Source organism: Delphinus delphis, chromosome 6, assembly GCF_949987515.2.
Source record: "Delphinus delphis chromosome 6, mDelDel1.2, whole genome shotgun sequence".
Taxonomy (NCBI): Eukaryota; Metazoa; Chordata; class Mammalia; order Artiodactyla; family Delphinidae; genus Delphinus; species Delphinus delphis.
The window spans coordinates 94292914-94313080 of record NC_082688.1 but is presented as its reverse complement, the minus strand read 5'-3'; the positions used below and the strand labels follow the sequence as shown (position 1 = coordinate 94313080).

General features: G+C 41.9%; 1 protein-coding gene across 2 annotated transcripts in view; it reads left to right on the top strand.

Moving 5' to 3' along the window:
* Nucleotides 1–20167, top strand: part of DIRAS2 (DIRAS family GTPase 2) — a 157990-nt gene that overhangs the window by 119923 nt on the left and 17900 nt on the right. Inside the window, exon 1 of one of the 2 annotated variants that reach the window (XM_060015097.1) lies at nt 8695–8774. The exons of the other annotated variant lie outside the window; for it this stretch is intronic. The gene's annotated coding sequence lies outside the window, so the exon portion shown is untranslated. Of the gene's footprint in view, nt 1–8694; nt 8775–20167 lie in introns of those variants that run through there. 2 annotated transcript variants of the gene reach the window in all.

Here is a 20167-nt window from a genome sequence, read left to right as displayed (position 1 = left end):
TGATTACCATGAGAATTACATATAACATCCTAAAAGTATAACAATCTATTTCAAATTTATAACAAGTTAACTTCAGTCACCTACAAAACTCTCCTCCCTTACAGCTCTGTCCCATTACTTTATGTTTTTAATGTCATAAATTATCTATCTATATGTTGTACCCATTAACATAGATTTATTATTAGCTTTTGTGCTTTTGTCTTTTAAGTCCTGTAAAAGACTAAAAAGTGGAGTTAAGAACCAATATTACAATAATACTGGTTTTTATATTTTTCCATGTCTTTATCTTTATTGGAGAACTTTATATTTTCATATGGCTTTGAGTTACTGTCTAGTATCATTTCATTTCAACTTGAAGTTCTGCCTTTAGGATTTCTTGCATGCTGGTCAAGGGATAATAAATTCACTCAGCATTTGTTCATCTGGGAAAGTATTAATTTCTCCTTCATTTTTGAAAGACAGTTTTGATGGATACAGAATTTCTTTGTTGATAGTTGCATTTCTTTTGGCATTTTCCCACTGCCTTCTGGCCTACAAGATTTCTGCTGAGAAATCTGCTGATTATCTTATTGAGGATCCTTCATATTGACAAGTTGCTTTTCTTTTGCTATTTTCAAGAGTCTCTCTTTGTCTTTGACTTTTGACAGTTTTATTATAATTTGTCTCAGTGTAAGTATCTTTGGATTGATATTATTTACAATTTGTTATGCTTCTTGTATTTGCATATACATGTGTTTCTTCAAATTTGGGAATTTTTAGTCATTATTACTTCAAATAATCTCTATGGTCCTTTCTTTCTCTTCTACTTCTGGGACTCCTCTAATACCTATATTGATTTGCTTAGTGGTACCCCATAAGTCCCTTAGGCTCTTTTCACTTTTCTTTAATCTTTTTTTCTTTTTATTCTTCACACATGATAAAATATGTGAAATGACCTCTCTTCAAGTCTGCTAATTCTTTTTTTTTTTAAATTCTTTTTCTTGTCTATTTGATTCAGATATTGAAGCTCTTTAATGAATTTTTCAATTCTATAATTGTATTTTTAGGCTTCAGAATTTCTGTTTGTTTATTGTAATTTTGATCTCTTTTTTGATATTCTTATTTTGTTCATATGTTTTTCTGATTTCTTTTTGTTCTTTGTCCATGTTCTACTTTAGCTAATTTCTTTAGTGTCCATTTCCAGAGATTTATTTTATTCCTCTGAATGGGCCACATTTACCCATTTCTTTGTATGCTTTGTGAACTTTTTTAGAAAACTGGGCAATTCAAAAACACAGCCAACTTTCCCAGTCTTTGCAGACTGGATCTGTGCAGGGAAAGACCTACACTAATTAGCCTGGCATACTGGCATAATGTCTTCTTAGGCCTTTTGGGGGCATGCATCTTCTCTGGGACTGTACATGTGCTTTTTCCCTGATTTTCCCATATACATGACAGCTTTTAAATGTCTTAATGTGCGTAAGAGTCTCACCCCTGCTTTTTCCCATGGCATTAGATGTTCTATTGTGTTCCTCTATGTAATCTATGGTCTCCCTGCAGTTTTCAAGTGTTGTGGCACCTGATATACAAATATTGCCACTGTAGAGGAAGAAAAACTTCTCTTTCTGCTCTTTTAGGTTCTGTGTCTAAAAGTTAAATTGACAGAGGCAGTTTAACAGGAGAAAGAACAATTTAAATTATTTATGTATGAACAGGAGTCTCACAAAAATATGAGACTCAAAGAGGCAGCCAGATGATGGAGGTTTATATACCATCCTGAGATAAGAAAAGAGTAGGGGTTTGGGACTTCTAGGTGTGGGGAAAGCACATTTTAGGAAGATAAGGAAAGAAAATGTATGTTAAATCAATGTTGCTTTATGATGCACATAAGATCCTCTCAGGAAAAATTTCTCTCTGGAAATAGCTCTCTTTCTGGTATAGATATCTTTTCTAATGGAAATTTCCTGTATAAAAGTATATTTCCTTTACAAATAGGGAAATTTAGACTTTATCTTAGGCAGGTAAGGGGGAAGTAAAGAGCTTTTCCTGAGTCTGCTGGTTCTCTATTGCCTTCAGCTCAAAATAATTCATATGCCAAAGTGGTATATTTGGGGGTGGCATACTCTGAACGCCTTCATCATCATTCCTATGTGATTTCTGAGTCAGGCAAGACAGAAATTTTGTCTTTTGGACAGCTGCCAGACAAGCTAGAATGTTGCAGATAAGTTCATTTTTTTCTTTTGACCCAAGGGAGGTACTAGGAATTGGGTGCCTTCCTCTGGACCACACTCTTCCTGCCTCTGACTCCAGACTGGGACCAGGGTGAGCAAAACCAACACATAATTTCCTACTGCTTTGAGTGTGGCCTTTTCTTGACTGGGCATTCACTTTGTTGCTGCATATTCTTGACTGGTTTTTAGAGCTCCCATAAACTTACTTCACTCAGTCTGTTGTCATTTACTTGATGTTTCCATGGGAGAACAAGGGTTTGGACCTTCCCAGTTTGCCATCTTGCTCAAGTTGTTTTTTTTTTTGCGGTATGCAGGCCTCTCACTGTTGTGGCCTCTCCCATTGCGGAGTACAGGCTCCGGACATGCAGGCTCAGTGGCCATGGCTCACGGGCCCAGCCACTCCGTGGCATGTGGGATCCTCCCGGACCGGGGCACGAACCCGCGTCCCCTGCATCGGCAGGCAGACTCTCAACAACTGCGCCACCAGGGAAGCCCTTGCTCAAGTTTTTTGACCCCTGTATATTCTTAACTGGTTTAGATCTTGGGTGGGGAGTGCATGGCGTTTATGTACTTCACCCTCAAATTTCTTCAACCCAACATACTGAGACAGTGATGAATGAGGCATTCATGGTGTCCACATTCATTTAGCTTACAGTCAAAAGGGGAAGGCAAAATAAATAAGTATAAACAGCTAATAAATAAACAAATAGAAGATGTAAATTAATCACGATCTAGACTCTAAAGGAAGCAGAATCTAGGGACTGGGTGATGGGTGGTATATTAGTTTGCTGGGGTTGCTGCAACAAAGTACCACATACTGAGGGACTTAAAGAAACAGAAATTTGTTGTCTCACAGTTCTGGAGGCTGGAAGACTGGAAGCTACAGTTTACAGTTCTAGAGGCTTCAAGTTGTTCTCAGGGCCAGATTCCCTCTGAAACCCAGGGAGAATCTTTCCTTGCCTCTTCTAGCATCTAGTGTTTTCTGGTAATCCTTGGCTTTCCTTGACTTGTAGATACATCACTCCAATCTCTGCCTCCATCATCAGATAGCTGCTTTCTTTCTCCCTGTGTATCTCTTCTCTTCTTCTTAGAAGGATGCCAACCAAATTAAAGTAAGGGCCACTGTACTCTAGCATGACCTCGTTTTAACTTAACCAGTTATTGTGGCCACAAACCTTTTCCAAATAAAGTCACGTATTGAGTTACTAGTAATTAGTACTTCACATATTTTTTTTGAGGGGGGTGGCACAATTCAGCCCACAGCAGGAGGTGATGAAAGTTTAAACAGGGCAGTCAAGAAAGGCCTCTCTCCAGGCAATGCATTGAGGAATAGATTTGAGGCAAAGAATGTAGTGGAATGACCATGGCAAAATATGCTCACAGAGCTAAGATGCAGAGCATGGGCAACAGCCTTGATGGGAGGAAAGCCTTGGTGCATTTGGGGAATTGAAAGAAGGCCAGTTGGGCTGGCACTTGAGAGCAGCAGGACATAGGGCATGAAATGAAATTGGAGAAGCAGCAAGCCACTGGATCATGAGAGCCTTGGGAGCCAACATAAATGTTGGGCTTGATTCTAAAAGTTCTGGAATTCTCCTCCAGGCTTCACTCCTCCTCACTGCTTGGGGAACAGACAGGAGATCCCAAGCATAGATGTGGGGGGAGAGCTTAGAAGCTCAGACTCATCCGATGATACCGTCAGTCTTTTTGATTCTTCAAAGGGGACAAGAGTGAGAGGGACAGAAGACTTGTTTCTGCTACATATTTTACAGATAGAAAAGGGAGAAATGATGATGTAGAAGAGACAAATGCTTAGAATGAAGGTAATCCTGAGCACAGTAGAGAAACTGTCCTGCTAAGGAGGAGGAGTGGCTGTGTGAGTGGCTAGAAAGGGGGATGCTTGAAACCAATGTTCCATTGTCCTGTGATGTTTACATAATGACGCCAGGGAGCAGGATGTGGCCATCAGTGGTGATGGCTGGGGTATGGTGGGGGAAAAAGTCACTGGAAACAAGGAGATAATGGAAAGAAGAGAGCAGAGTGTGGGATGAATCTGCTAGGTGGTACTGGATCCAGGTAGAGAGAAAGACCACCAGACCCAAAGCATGGCAAGATGAATGGAAGAAGTTGTCACAGTGTAAAAGCAGGCAGTATTTTGCAGCCAGACAGGGAGATATGGCTCAGAAGATACAATTCATTGAAACCAAGGAGGTAATGGAGCAGAGAGAAAAAAACAATCTCTGTTTGAGATGCTACAGGAAAAGTGGGGACTGGAGAACAATCAGCTTTTAATTAGGGCAAAGGGGTGGCAGACTCTCCCACAAAGTGGTGTAGGAGTTAGAGGAACTTGATGAATAAGGCACAAGTGTTCCATTGGCTAGAATGGAAGGTTAGGGGAGAAGGGAAGGCAAGGGGTTTGATGGGCTGGATCCAGGGATGTGCAGAGCAGTGCACAGGGTTGCATTTTATGGATAGAATCATCTGTATGTATTCACTAATATTTTAGTAGACCAAGAGAACTAGGTCAACCTTAGATAAGGCAGGGATGAGAAACTCTCTGAGATTACAGAAAACAGATGTCAGCTTTAGTATCTGTGTAGCCGGGGTAAGCTGAAAAGATTAATAACAGATAGCAAGCATGGTGCTTTGTCCTTCTTGGGCTGAATATAGTATGAAGGGAGGCAAGGAGAGACGGAAAAACACCTTAGACTTAAAAGCATCTGGTACATTTGTACAGAGCCTGGAAGGATGATTAAAAATACAGAAGCAGAATGAAAACTAATGGAATAATATAGAACTTTTATTCTCTGGAAAAAGATCTGCCTCTGAAATTCTTTATTCATAACAAATTAATGCTATTCTCTACAAGTCACCCTTGGCTTCTGAAGAGGGTGCTGCCACCCACCACAATCACCCCTCAGGACTGAAGCCTCATTGCCCCAGTAGCTGGAGTGTTGCTGTTGAAGACTGTCAACTGATTTCCTTCCTGGGACTTGCCCTCAAAAGGGCCTAGAGGGAGAATAGCATACATACAATGACTAATCCAGGGGTGGTTCTCAATGTGGGACATCTTTGAAGGGCCAGCCCAAATTCAGAGGTCTTGTTTTGGGGCCAGGGAACTTGTGGACAAAAATTAATGAAAATTTTATTTTCTTCTTCTCTTATGTTCATGGGCATGGGTTTTTTTTCTCCACATAGATGTGAAAACCTTTTTGCATTTCAGGGCTGAGATCTTACTTTGGAGGATCTGGCCTATACAGGGGTTAGGCTGGAGTGACTCCATGGGGAAGAAGATAGAGGTAGGGGTTTGAGCAGAAGAGAGCCACTCCCAGAGGTGGACATCCTGACTGCTCACAAGATTGCTGGGAAATGGGGTGGTCTTCTGGGCAGTGGAGTCCTGCACCCCACCCTTACGTGGTAGAAACTTAGAAGGGATGGCTGCACAGCCAGGTACTATGGTGCTGGGGAAATCTGAAGGACAAGAAACATCTGGGAAGGGGGTGTATTTCTTCCAGAGCACATTCTATCCAGATGATACCCTTTCAACAATTTGTAAGGAGATATGTTGGCATAGCATTTGTTAAAAATATAATTAAAAAACAAACTTTAGTGCAATGTGTTTCAAACTCTACTCTGCATCATCACAATTACCTGATCACCTGGATTGTTTGCTAAAATGCAGATGGCTGTGCACCACTTTCAGAGATTCTCTTACAGTAAATCTGGGGTGGGGCTAAAATGTCCATTTCTAAAAATGTCCCAGATGATGCTGATACTGCTGGTGCCCAGAACCACTGTTTTAGAGAAAGCAGGATGAAAGTGAGACGACGAGACACATAAAGAGCACAGCCCAAAGGTGTATCTTTTCATTATGTGCTTGCTTGCTCAGCAGCAAACTAGAGCATGTCGCGCCTTATCCCTCAGCTCGTGACCCCATTGTTAGAAGGTGGCTCTACCTCTCCCTTGATGGTGTCTGGCACTCTGTGGATCTGTAGACCCAGGTCCTCAATGGAACTGCCAGCCCTCACCTGGACTATGCTGCCCCGGAGGAGGAGCGGCGTTGATGTGCTTGGTTGTGCGGTTTGCATGATGTACAAAGGTCACCAGCTGAGGGCGAGAGTGGTGCTGGGGTTCAGCAGGTGCCCCACTCACCCAGCTGGGGACCTGGCGTGGGCTACACCTGCCCCAGGCATGTTCTCTGCACAAAGGGTCCTCTGTCCCTTAAGCCATGTGCTGTCTTGGGGATGAGGTGGGGAGAGATTGTGTGCACCTAGAGCAGGGTCCCTTTTCTAACTTGCACAGAGGCTAAGTGTACCTGTGTAGAGTCTTAAGTCGAAAGGCAAAGTGAGAATGCAGCTGGGGAACTTCTTTTTTACAACCACCTCTCAAAAGGTCCTGGGACACATGTGTGAGTCTGTGGAGAAGCACGGGGCTTGCTCCGAACGGGGGACACTGGGTTGACTGAGCCAGTTTCAATGTGCTTTAGAAAATAGAGGAATGTTATGCTTCTCGTACCTGAGCACATTACCACTTGTTATCAGTGTCTTCATTACCTGGGTGGCTGAGCTCAGTGGGTCCCAGCTGCAAGCAACCTCAGCGTGACCAGGGAACTTGTTACAATCACACATTTTGGGACCCACTCCAGCTGTGCTGAATCAAAAAACCTGGGATGTGGCACAGCTGGCTGTTTAGCAAGCTCCTTCCCCCCAGGTGATTCTGATGCAAGTTAGAGTTTGAGAGACACTGGCATCCCGCCTCCAACAAGCCTAGAAATCTGAGGATCTTATTACATCAGATCCTGAGACTGTAGCCTTGGGAGCAATCTGTTCCTTCTGGCTGATGAAAAGTCAGGGCTTGTGGAGAGTGACAAGAGACACCAGGGCCATCGTTTGAAGTATTTTGTTCCTTGTTTAAATGTGCCCTCTGGGACCCTTGCTTCATATTTTCAGAACAAATAATGATTATATGTGGCAAAATGCAGAATTCCACTGCAGTGTGGAGTTTGCAGAATCAAACTGGCTTCCTTCACCATCTCCATATTCTTGCTCCCTACTAATTTGGTGCCAGAATTTGCTTTTTACCTTTAATATGTTTACCTCTTTAAATCTTTCACCCTTCTCTATTCAGCCCTCAACTTCCATTTTATCATTTAACCTGATAACCTACGTTTTGGGATTGTCATGGGAAACACCTCGATTTGATGGTTCTTTCAGATTGGAGAAATGGAGGCAGACACTGAGGGTCTGTGTCTCTGAGACCTCATTTGGGACAGCTTTCCTAATGGCCATCCACTCCTTTGTAATGAAGAGAAGACTGGGAAGAGAGTGATACCCTGTTTTCAGGCATCATTAAAATAGTAGATTTGCTGATGGTAGCCTTAAATGACAAAATGGTTTTTTATTCATATTCCAATGGCCATAGCTTCAAGGTCAGAATTAGGGTGAATGAGTGAGCAAAATAAATTTTCTTGATTACATACATACTAAAGTAAGATTAAAAACAACAACACATATTTCCTATGAATAGCAGGGCAGAAATTTACTTTGGAAATGAACATCAAAGGACAATGCTAACTGAAATTGTAAATTGGAAACAGTCTTAGAACTGACAAATGCAATTCTTTAAGCAAAATCAAATTTAAAGAACAAAAAAAATTGCCCAATTCTTTTAGAAAATTCGGTATTAAAAAAAGAATGAGTTATAATAGGGAGAAGAAATCTTCCTCAAGTGTAGTTTAAATATGGATCAGTGTTATAGGAAAGCATTTTCTTTAAGTGTCGGCACAGAATTGTTAGCCATGAACCTAATTCTTGCTGATTTACCTGTTTTTGGTCAATGCTTCTTTGACAACGTGTTTTATCAGTGTCAGAAAATATACCTGGTTATTTCCCTGAAATACTGATGTGAAACTACTCAGTGTAAAAGCAGTTTTAGCCCCAGATTGTTACAGGAGCCTATTAAATTAGAATGTATTAATCTGCAATGTGTGGTTGGCTGTTCATCATGGCCCGATTTCATCTGCCTTATAAATGAGGTTTTTAATTTAGTAGCTGGATACTGAAAGAGAGCCTTACGCGTTTAGTAGTAATTATAGCTGGTAATGTGAACAACTAAAACAAAAGAATCTGGTGCACTTTCAATGAAATTATTTTAACTCATTGAATTCGCTGAGAATTCCAGTCTTGACCATCTATTCCAGGAGCACGCAGTAGGTGGCACCTAAAAGCTCTTTGGAGGCGAGCAGACGCCATTTAAGCAGGAGCATCTGCCGCTGCAGCAGCTGGCACAGCTGAGAAGTCCGAGATTGAAGGGGGAAGAAGGAGGGGGAGTTGGAGGACTGTGGGGCGGCTGTAACCACCCCGAGCCCGCCCGGGCTGGGCGGCGCAGGTGCGCGGGGGCGCGGGGCGCACGGGCGGGCGAGCAGCTGACAGCATCGTCACGGCGGCGCGAGGGAGCGCGCGCCCCGCCTGCCTGCGGGAGGAGCCCGCATCCTCACAGCCTGCGCTGCCCTGTCCTATGCGAGGCGAGCTCGGAAGAAGCCCAGAGCAGAGTTGTGTTCATCCTCAGGTAACCGATTTCTCTTCCTTTGCTGTGGCTTCGCTGCTTCTTCACTGGGGCACCGACGGCTTTGGCATCCTTGTTTGCCAGCCCCTGAGAAGGGACGCTATCTGGGAGGGCGAGTCAGCAATATAAAGATTGGGGTTGGCAAGGGGGAAAAAAGCTGCATTTCTGTATCCTTGTCAGGGAGGGTGAGCATGTTGGTACACTTTTCTAAAACATGTCCTTAAAAAGAAATCTGTATCTTACACATTATTTGGGATTCCTTCCAAAGCAGGAGTTCGTGTTTTAGAAAATTCTACGGTGCAGGTGTTTCTGTTAATGTGGAAGTTGATTTAATGGATTTAGGAAAGTCCTGAAAAGCTGTGGTCCAAAGTGAGTGAAATGCGAGTCACGTTAGGGGCTGCTGTTTTGTTTCAGCGTGTTTTCCTACTAGACCGGAGCCCTTCGCGGGCTTGGCTGAGACTTGGCTGAGACTTGGCTAAATATTTTAATTCTCCTTTTAAAGAATGTGTTTCGTGACGTTACAAGTGTTTTTTTCCTGTTTCGTTGTTGTAAGAACAGAAGATGGGAAAGGCACCGCATCCCATCTTTAGTTGTAAGATTGTGGTTCCCATTAAGATGACAATGACTGCTGACAGCTCCCGGGGTCGCCTGCAAAGCATTGCTGGCTTCTCACCATGTGGGAACCTGCCTGAGTCTTCCGTCCTGAAAAATGCTGTTTTCCTCCTTTAAAACTCCTATTCACATTCTCTGGGGGTTTGGGAGACTTTTAAAACTAGAAGCTCTGTGAATCATGTTACATTCATTGAATGGTGAAATACACCGTTGTGGTGGAATTGTTTCTTCCCGCTGTGCAGTGACACAGCTTGCCTTCCTTAGGAATTTATTCTACATATTTGCCCACGTTGTTTTTTGAATGACCCCCTAACGTGTGAGAAGCCAGTCTTACCATAGGGGACCTTTTTTGCTTTGAACTAAAAACTTAAAAAATATATATATATTCTTTTTAAGGGAGATTTTCTAGATAACAGTAAAAGGCTGGAGAATTTTACATTCCAAATCAGTCCAAATGTGCTTCTTATCCAGTGGCATTTGGATTCGAAGAGGTGGAGTGGGAGGGAGAGAAAAGAGGAGGATAAAATTAGAATAAATTTAACAAATTTGTGGGGGAATACTATTTTTTTGGTTGTTGCCTGAAATTGCAAATTGTCAAGAATTCTATCTCTGGAAATGCAGGAGATCCTATGGGCTGAGGTAAATGAAAATCCATAGTTCATTTTATAGAAACAGAAGACACAAAGCAGGGAAGCATTTTCATCCCATTTAACACATGGCATTTAATTTGGTAATAGGGACCATGGTGCCTGGTGAACACAGGAAGGAAGGGGAGAGAGAGGTGATTGTCTCCACCATCGCACAGTATTGCTGCTCAGTTATCTCTGCAAGATGGCAAATATATGTGCACGGTTATTGCAGAAACCTCCAGAATCTTTTCTTGTTACATCTTTAATAGAGTTGTTCCAAAGAAGAGACTCAGAAAACACCTGAATTGAATTCCAAGTTGTGGAAGTCCCTTTTCAGCTTGTGTCTAGCAAGCTAGCATTCGCAGCAATCAGCAGTGCCATCTCACCATGAGAACAGAGAAGACTTTATTCATTTTATGCTGTGCATCTCCTAGAAACCACACCTGACTTTATTAGAAATGTATTATTTCAGGAGTAAATACTGTCTCTAATCTAATACCTGCATATCTTATTGAAAAACTAAAACCTTTGAAAAATAACAGGGTTCTTGTTTTCAAGAGTGTAGCTGTGATAATAAACATATGTTCATTTTTCTAATTTTGTGGCCATAGTTGATATATATTAGTATATTGGAAAATAACATTAATTTAGACAAAATCATTATTTTCCCCCAAGATAAAGGAAGTCAATTTTTGTGGTAGAGAATTTCTTTGTAACAAAGAGGAACATTTGCCTGTCTGGGTGAGGAGGTTGCCTGTCAACTGTTTTAAGTTAAAATGGGCTCAGCGCTGACCTGTAACATTCAGTTCAGATGACCATGGTGCCCCATTCCCGCTTATATGGTGAATCGAGTCTATCTGTCTGTCTTGTCTGTCTATCATCTGTTTATCATCCAGCTATTAATCATTTATTTATCTACTTGGTATGGATGTTTATAATGGACAGATGTCTTTTTAAAGGCAGAGCTGATTTCTAGGACACTGGTTTTGGTTCTGATTTTTCTAGGAAAATAGCTGCTCTTAAAAGGGGAGGTGGTGATTGTCATGTTGTCACAATTGCTAACATTCTTTTACAAGTAAAATTGACACATGCATGCACATTTAAGGATTAACATAAAAATTATTTGATTTCAAATTATGTTTTAGTTTTTATTTTTATTATGTGGCTTGCAAGTCTGGCTTCCTTGACCAGGTAAGTACTTTTTAAAGTACTCGGAACAAATGCCGTCTCATCCTCTCCTCCTTTGCTCTTGTCACTAGCAAATTCAGGAAAGGAAGATTGCCGTAGCTCTCTCCTTCGTGCAGTTTTTTCCCATAAATCAGTACCGTCCAAAAGAAATAAAGTGTTTGAGCCACATGCATAATTTAACGTGTCTTAGTAGTCACAATAGAAAAGTAAATTTAAACAGGTGAAATTAATTTTAATAATATATTTTCTTTAACCCAGTATATAAAAAATGAACATTTAAAGATGTAGTTAATACAAAATACTAATATTTTACATTTTTTATGTTAAGTGTTACACGTACAGAACATCTCAATTCAGATTAGCCATGTTTCCAGAGGTCAATAGCCCATGTTGCTAGAGGCTGTTATATTGACCAGCACAACTATAGAACGTTAACCTTTTGAGAAAACAATTTGAAAGCTGAAATATTAAATTAAACTGGTTACACACTATCAAAAATAAATATATAAATGATCTCAAATTGCTGTAAGACCTGTGTCCTACCCTGCCCTGCGATTAAGTACTTGTGCAGTCTTGAACCTATTTTTACTACTTTATCAGTAAAACAAGAGGATTGGGTCAAATACTTCCCCTGGTTTTATGAAAAATAACCAGTAGATGTGAATTCAACCTGCAGGCAGCCTAGAGATCTACTGTAGCAGAAAAAAAGGGAGCAGACTTAGTGGTGGGCATTTCCATTTTGCACCAAGTTTGCTTTGGTCCAGTCCCTGAGGTCCCATGCCTCATTGGAGATCATTCAATTTTCATATTTAAATTACTTTACTGGACAAGTGGCAGCAAACCCACTGTAAAATCAAATAGATAACTAGTGAGCTAGTATTTAGATCTTTTAATATTATCCTTCACTAGCATGCATATCTTTGTTCGTATCTATCTATTTCAACACCATTAAACAAAGTTTGGTGAAAGGTAATGCTTTATAATTGACTGATCCATGAGTACTGACTTCCTGAAACACAGAAATGAATACCTTAATGAAAAGATGTCAGTTTCTTCACCCAGTCTCTGGATAGCGTGTGTGATCAATGAGTGCTGGGTACCATTTCCATCGCATGGCTTTCTGCCCCGGAAATCATAACAGGACCTTTAAAGAGAGATTTTTTTGTGTATGAAAGGAGTTTATGCACTGTTTTTCTAAAACTAATTAATGTCTGGAAAGTGATGTTTTTCTGAGGAAATAAGAGAACAGAGGAACATTCCATTAGGCCTCCCTATAGTAATTTGTGTCTTTCTCTGTGTGTCTCTGTCTGTCTCTCTGTGTGTCTTTCTCTCTCCCTCATCCCTCTTCCCTGCACACCCCTTAACTTCTGAAGCTGCGCTCCAGAAGAGTACAGATATTCATCAGCATTTAGACAGAGAAGGCTTTGCAGGGGTAACTTATGTCCTCTTTACATTCAGCGGTGTTTTATTGGAGCACCTCTGTGACTTCTGACTTTGGAGTTTATCTTCAGATGATGCTGAGCAAAGAGGAAAAATGATCAGTATCCAGGACTCTGCATCCAGAGCAAAGTCAGGAGTTCTCTCAGGTCTCTGTTACATTAAAAATCCAGCTCAAAGGCATTTTCCTTTTGGTATAAACTTGAACTCATCTCCCCAACACCACCACCCAGCTGCCACCCTCCTCACCCTGCCACTTACATATATACCCATAAGAGCAGTGGGTTATATCATTGCCTTCTTGAAATAGTTCCCTGAGATTTAAAGAAAAGTGTTTGTGGAATAGTCCCCTACACTTAAAGAAGAATTGTGCTTCTCTTTTGAGGCCCCTTTGGGCTTCATTGTGTTCTTGACCACAGAGTAGTGGGAGGGCATCGCAAAATGTAAAACTGACCTTACTGTTTTTGTGAGGTGTATGTAAGTGTACATCTGTGTAAGGCCTGTGTAAGCTCTATGCAAGGAAAAAAGAGCCTGGAAATGTTGAATGATAGAAATGACTGGGTGACCTAGATTTTGAAAAGAATCTAAATTTTCCAGGATATCATGACAACCACATGTTTATATATTTTTGATTATTCAAAGTAGATTTACAGATGGGACTCTGGGCACCTCTTCTTTGTTCTGCCCTTCTTTTAAATGTTAATTTAAATTCCTCTAAATATACCATCAGTTTCAAGATGCAGAAATAAATCAGGTTGTTGGAGCAACTATTTAAACATAAAGAATGAAAATGTAGATATAGAGAATGTTTAATGATCTCAGAGTAGGGAAGAATTTTCTAAGGATGATACCAAACTGGGATTCTAAAGAGGAAAAGCTTGTTAAATTTGGCTTCTCAGAAATTTAAAATTTCTGTCCAGGAAAAAGAAACACTATCGAAGGACAAATGGCAGCTGGGAATAAACATTTTCAGCTTATTTAAGATGAGGTCTAATTTCCTTAATAGAGTAGGTCTCAGATTTTGAGCATTCAAATCACCTGATGGGGTGGTTAAACCTGAGATTGCTGGGTTCAACCCAAGAGACTCTGATTCAGTGGGGCGATGGCAGTTGGAGCATAGTCCCAGGTGAGGGGGACAATGCTGGTCTGCTGAGCACAGCTTGAGAATGACCGCCTTGAAATAGGACAGATACGATCATTGCAAACTAATAGGAAACTGAGCAGAGCACAGGATCATGCAGGTCTCAAAGATACAAATTACTTTTAACATATGAAGAAATGCTCAGTCTCACACAAATTAAATAAATACAATTTAAACAGTCATGAGAAACAGCCTTCTTATTACATTGGGGAGGATCCAAGAATTGATAATACAGGCCCACTGGGCTATGCCAGGTGCGAGGAACTAGCACTGTCACACACCATTAGGGGCAAATTGGTGGTAATTTTGGAGAGCAACTGGCAATCTCTACCAAATTTAAAATGCACATACACTTTGATCCAGTAGTTCCATTTATAGGAGGTTAGTCTACATGTAGACTCAAAAACGTGATGAGATAATTATATGTTTGTTGAGCAAAGAAAGCAGTCAGTGAGAAACTGGTTGATAAATGATGGACCATCTCAGGAGTTCTATGCAGCTGGTAAAAATCACAATATGGCTCCGTATGTACTAATACGGGTCTGCATGAACACTGGGTACCACACTTGCATTTGTGTGTGCGTGCTTCTGTCACTAATGAGCTGTCAGTTGATATCTATCCCTCTTTGCCTAGATACCATTTTGTTAACACCTGATACCACTAAACTCGTAAAACATACTAAATGTTTCAGTACAAACCCTCCTTTCCCATTTGATTTGTGCTCTTGACTATTTCTGGTGATTGAAACTGAGATCATGTTGTATAAGATGCCACTGTGAGTTACTGTGAAAAAACGAGCCTGATCAAGTTAATGCATTGGAAATGACATATATATATATATGTCATATATATATGCCATTATATATATATAATGTCATTATATATATATATATCATATATATATAATTTCATTTCCAAACATGACATATTGGTTTTTTTTTTACACTGATTATTATTTTATACTATTTTCATTCTTACATGGACATTCTGAGAATTTTCTCTCTGTCCTTTAGGACAATTCCAGGTTCCATTGAAGCTGTTCTGTTTCCATTATGGAAACACAAGCCAGGTTTGGGGCCCAGGGATGTTGGTCTACAACCCTGAGATGACCAGTGTGACCCAAACCTTAATTGCAGGGCTTGTACTAATTAGGAACTGTGAGTCTTTAACTCAGCATTGAAAGGCATGTGAGTCATAAACATTTTTGTATCATCTCATTGCCTTTTCCTAAGACCTGTGAAGACCAGCAAAATCAGAATTGCTACTCCGACTACAGTCTCATGTGGCCTGGCGCTTCACTGGTCAGCCTTATCAGGACACTTTTGCCCCTGGCATTGGGACTATGCTAAAATACTGATTCAAATATCCATGACGTAAGTATAACCCATGTTTTCCTACAAGCAGGTGTTATATTAGCCACCTGGTATCGTTGCTCAGAGTTCAGCTTTTGATGTGGACCTTTTATAAGGCATCTCTGACCTTTTGGATGAATCAGAAAACATCACAGTCATCCATTATTCCCTGCCTAACATCATTGTTACATTTTTTAAAATAAATACGAGATGTTCTGAAAATTGCTTGGCAATATTACATGTTAGTGTAAAAAATCTTCCTCCAACATTTCATAATCCAGAGCTCCTTGTTCAGTTGTTTCTAATTTGGACTGGCCTGAATGTCTTACTGGGTTTGCTAAACCTGGGTTGAATGCAGGTTCTGCCACTTACTAGCTGTGCATCAGTGCACTGTTACTTTAACCACCTAAGTTCTCACTTCCCTTATCTGTGAAATGGGGCTGCTGATACCCAAATCAGAGACGTTTTAAAGATCAAGCTTGTCTGGGACCTCTCAACACTGGCTAGATGTTCAGGACTCCTGGGCTGTGTTGGTGGTTGCTATTACAACCTGGCATGAAGCCCATTGTCTCATAGTTGCACTCTACTTCTGGATGGAATTCTGACCTTTAGTTTTAGCTTTTCCTAATTTACCTAGTATGTACACTCTCCAATTCATCTAAAAATATTGACTTTTTTCTTTACATCTTTGTCTTTAAGCCAGACCTATAGGACTCCCTATTTTGTATCTGGTTAAATCCATGTTCCCTCCTTCACGAGCACTCTTTTCCTCTGGTCTTTGACTGAGCTCATCTCCCCTCAGGCAGTCCTGACTCTGTAACTGAACTCACAGTTTTGAGTATGCAAGAATATCCCTGCTGGATAGTTTTGTCATTCTGGTCTTGAGCTATTTATCTATGTAATGACTTCAGGGGTCCTGGCCTTGAAGCCTGCTAAGGACTGGTGGTGCTAAGGGCTGGTGGTTCTAATGGCCTGTGTTATGCTGTCATTGGATTCTAGACACATCAGGAGCTATAGCCTTTTACAGCGAATTTTGCTGACCTGCCTAGTAACCAGAGAACAGACACAAGTATGTTTTCACTGATTAATGGTTCCCAGTTCCCGACTGTATGCCCTTGCCTTTTCTCATTCCATCAGCTTTGGAACTCCTAGATATTCTACACTCACCAAGGGCATTGCCCTCTGGTTTAGTCTTCTCACTCGCCTTATGTTCAAATGTCATCCAAGTGACTTCAGTATTTTCCCTCCACCCCTCTTAAGCTCCACACCCACAGTCACAGGGGATCTCTTCAGTGCTGGAGGCTCTCCCACTTCCAGAGAGAATCTTCTCTCTGACCACAGCAATCTGATTCTGCAGCATCCTTGCTCAACTTCTCCTTGAGCCTCTCCCAGAACTTACACTTTATCTTGCTAATATATTGTTACCTTCCCATTAACATTTAAACATGTTCATGTCTCTATATTTAATCAAAACTGGGTACCACTCAGCCACCAATTCACAACCAGTCTCAGGAAATATTTCCAAGCTGCCTGTATCAATGTCTGCATCTCATGATCACTCCTCAACCTATGGCAACCTAGCTTCCGCCCAGGGTGCTTCTGGAGCATCTCTTGCTAGTGTCACCAGTGACCTTCATTGCTTCTCAGCCAGCAGGTGCTTTTGTGTTCTCACTGTACTTTACGTCTTCCTACCAGTTTACATGGTCAAGCCCTCTTCTTTTTTGAAGCCCTCCCTTTCATTGGCTTCCACAAAATGCCCTTCAGTGCAGTTGCTTTTGTTTCTACTATTTGTTCACTCCTTCTCTTAATTCTTTGCAGATCCACTGCCTTTTCAAACAGTACAGTTTGGAGTCTCCTGAGGCTGTCTCTAAGTCCTGTTGTTTTTTTCTCTGTTCCTACAAGCCATGTGATCCATAGACTTGGCATCAATCCCTACCTCAGCACAGATGACTCCCACCTGTGCATTCCAACCCCCGATGCTAGAGTTGCCCTGAATGCATTTCCACTTGCCCACTTGATGTGAGCCCTTGACTGTCCCAAAGACACTTGGTGCTCTGTCTGCTGAAAATCAAGCTCATGATTTTCCCCTAAAACCTAGCCTTTGATCTTATCCCAGCTCTCCAGTTCCACCAGTTGGAATCCTTAGGAGTTTTCCTTGACACTTCATTCTCTCTTACTCCACGTCTTAACTCTTTCCTCCACCAGCCATCACTCATTGCTGTTGATGCCACTTTAACTGTTTTCTGTCTTTCCTGCTAGTTTAAACTGTCTGTTTTGGGCCCTTTTTATTTTATTTTATTCATCCACTTTAAAAAAATTTTATTGGAGTATAGTTGATTTACAATGTTGTGTTAGTTTCAGGTGTACAGCAAAGTGAATCTGTTATACGGATACATATATCCACTCTTTTTTTTTTTTAGATTCTTTTCCCATATAGGCCATTACAGAGTACTGAGTAGAGTTCCCTGTACTATACAGCAGGTTCTTATTAATTATCTATTTAATGTATAGTAGTGTGTGTATGTCAATCCCAATGGGCCCAATTTATTATAATAGACTTCTTGTCCTCTTTATATGGTAAAGCCAGACCCCTTCAATGACTGTGGGTTGCCCCCTGAAAGCCCATATGATCTTGGCCATGCCTCCCTTCTACTAGCTTCACCTCATATCACTTTCCTCTTGCTGGCAGTGATGTTCATGCCACCCTCCTTAGAGTGTTTGGAGGGCTCTGTCTCCACAGGGCCCTCACATGGTCTTTGTCCAGGTTTTTTAATACACTCCTGTAGCAGAGGGCCGTGGACGAGACCTCTCCAGTGGCAGAACTGCCCTGCCATTGATATAGTGGTATGGTCCACACTAGTCCTCTGTCATTGTAGCCTGGAAGCCACGTCTGAGGTCCCGTCCAGCCCACCACCAAAGCAGGGGTAACTACCGCAGGTGCATGCCAGGTAGAGACGAAGCCCAAGGTCTCTGCTCACGTTGCTCTCGCCTGAGGCACATGGCTTGGCCTGGCCTTCCCAGTTTGTTCATTAGAAGTAAAGCGCAGATTCATTCACACACTGAACGTATTCTTATTGTGCACTTTTTATGGGCCAGGCAGTGTTCAAGCACTGGGGAGACAGCAGTGAATGAAACAGATACAACCCCTCATGGAGCGTATAATGTAGTGGAAATAAACACAGTTTTAAAAGGGCAAATTGCAAAGCGTGTCAGAAAGGGATATGTGCTATGGAAAAACATAAAGCAGGAAGAGGCTAAAGCCTGCCAGGGTTGAGTCTAGAATTGTAAATTCAGATGAGGTGGTCAGGGAAATTCTCACTGAGAAAGTGACATGTGAACATAGGTGTGTGGGAGGTAATGGGGGAAGAGTGCTCCAGGTAGAGGGAACAGCCAGTGCAAAGGCCCTGAGGCAGGAGCATGGCAGGCATGTCCAAGCAGCAACGAGGAGACAAATGTGGCTGGAATGAAGTGAGCTGGGGAGGCAAAATAGTAGGAAGTGAGAATACGGGTGGGGGCAGAGCCCTTCACCTGTTACTGTCAGGGAGACAGGGCAGCCAGTGGGTTTTAATCACAGGAACGATGTAATCTGGTGTCTGGGTGGGGAGCTGATTGGAGTGGCTCAAGGCCTGAAGCAATGACCACTTAGGAGGCTGCGGCAGTGATCCAAGTAAGAGGTGACGGTTGCTTCGAGAGTGTGAGGGCAGTGGGGAAGATGATTTGTGGCTAAGTCTGGGCATGTTTTGAAGATACTGCTGACACACTTTGCTGATGGGATGGACATGACGTACAAGAGAACAAGAGGGGTTCAGGAGGGCTCCAAGGGTTTTGGCCTGGACAGCTGGAGAGAGAATGTGGGTACTGATTGAGATGAAGAAAATTGTAAGCAGTTTAGGGTGATATAGGGGTTTCAGTTCTGCACATATTATATTTGGGATGTCCCCAAGGAAACAAAGTAGAGATGTTTGGGAGGGAGAGAGACATATGATTCTGCAGTTTAAGAGAGAAGCCTGCCCATGGGTATGCAGTTGGACATTGTTGGAATGTGGATGACAGCTAAAGACGTGAAACCCGATGACACCGATGAGAGGGTGATCATAGTGGGGAGTGGGGGGAGGTAGCAAGGATGGAGGTGTGAGGTAGTCTTACTGGCTTGTTAAATAGGAGTGATGACACTGACCCACCTCCCCTGCCACCACCCTCGCCCCGGCTGGACCTCCTGACTGTCTCCTGCCCCTCAGAGTCCTCAAGGAAGTCTTGGCACAGCGTAAGTCAGACCTATCACTTCTCTGCTCAAAACCCTCCATGGCCTCCTGTCCTGCTCACAGTAAAAGCTGCCTCTACACCACCCCCCATCCCCTGCCCATTACCTTGCTGGTCTCATCTACCTTCCTCCCTCCCTCCATTCTAGAATCCTCCCTGTTCCTAGAACATGTCACGCTAGCATCTGTGTTTACACCTGCTGTTCTTTCCCCTCCCAGGTATTCAGAATTCATACCATCACGGATCTCAAATCTTTGCTCTAATAGCAGCTTGCCAGGGAGCCCTTCTCTGGCTTCTGGCCACCTCTGATGGCCACTGTACCTCCTCAAAATGTAACTGAAAGATACTGCGTTGATGTATTTTGATCAAATGCACTCACACCCATGGAAACCCTTCATTTGAAAGACTTCTAAGATGATAAAATAATGATTTTCAAGTTTTTAATTGTGCAGATAAGAGAGCTTTTAAGGGAAACACTTGCATTGCTTTCGGTAAAATCATGTATAAAAATGCCTCCACCATTACATCTCTTTTCAAAATGCTCTCTCCATAGGACAGTTGTTTTTCCAAAGCAGGTACTGATCCCTCCCTCATGTTTTGAAATGTCATCTTTCTATTACAGGGATGGAGAAGGGTACTTATTTTTGGAAAATACCTGCTGTGTGGCATACTACTAACAGCCACCTGCCACCCAGAAAATGGTTATGAATGTAGAACAATTGCTTTTTGTGTAATAGAAAAACATGACTTGCCTTTTAGTTCTGCAACACTTATTG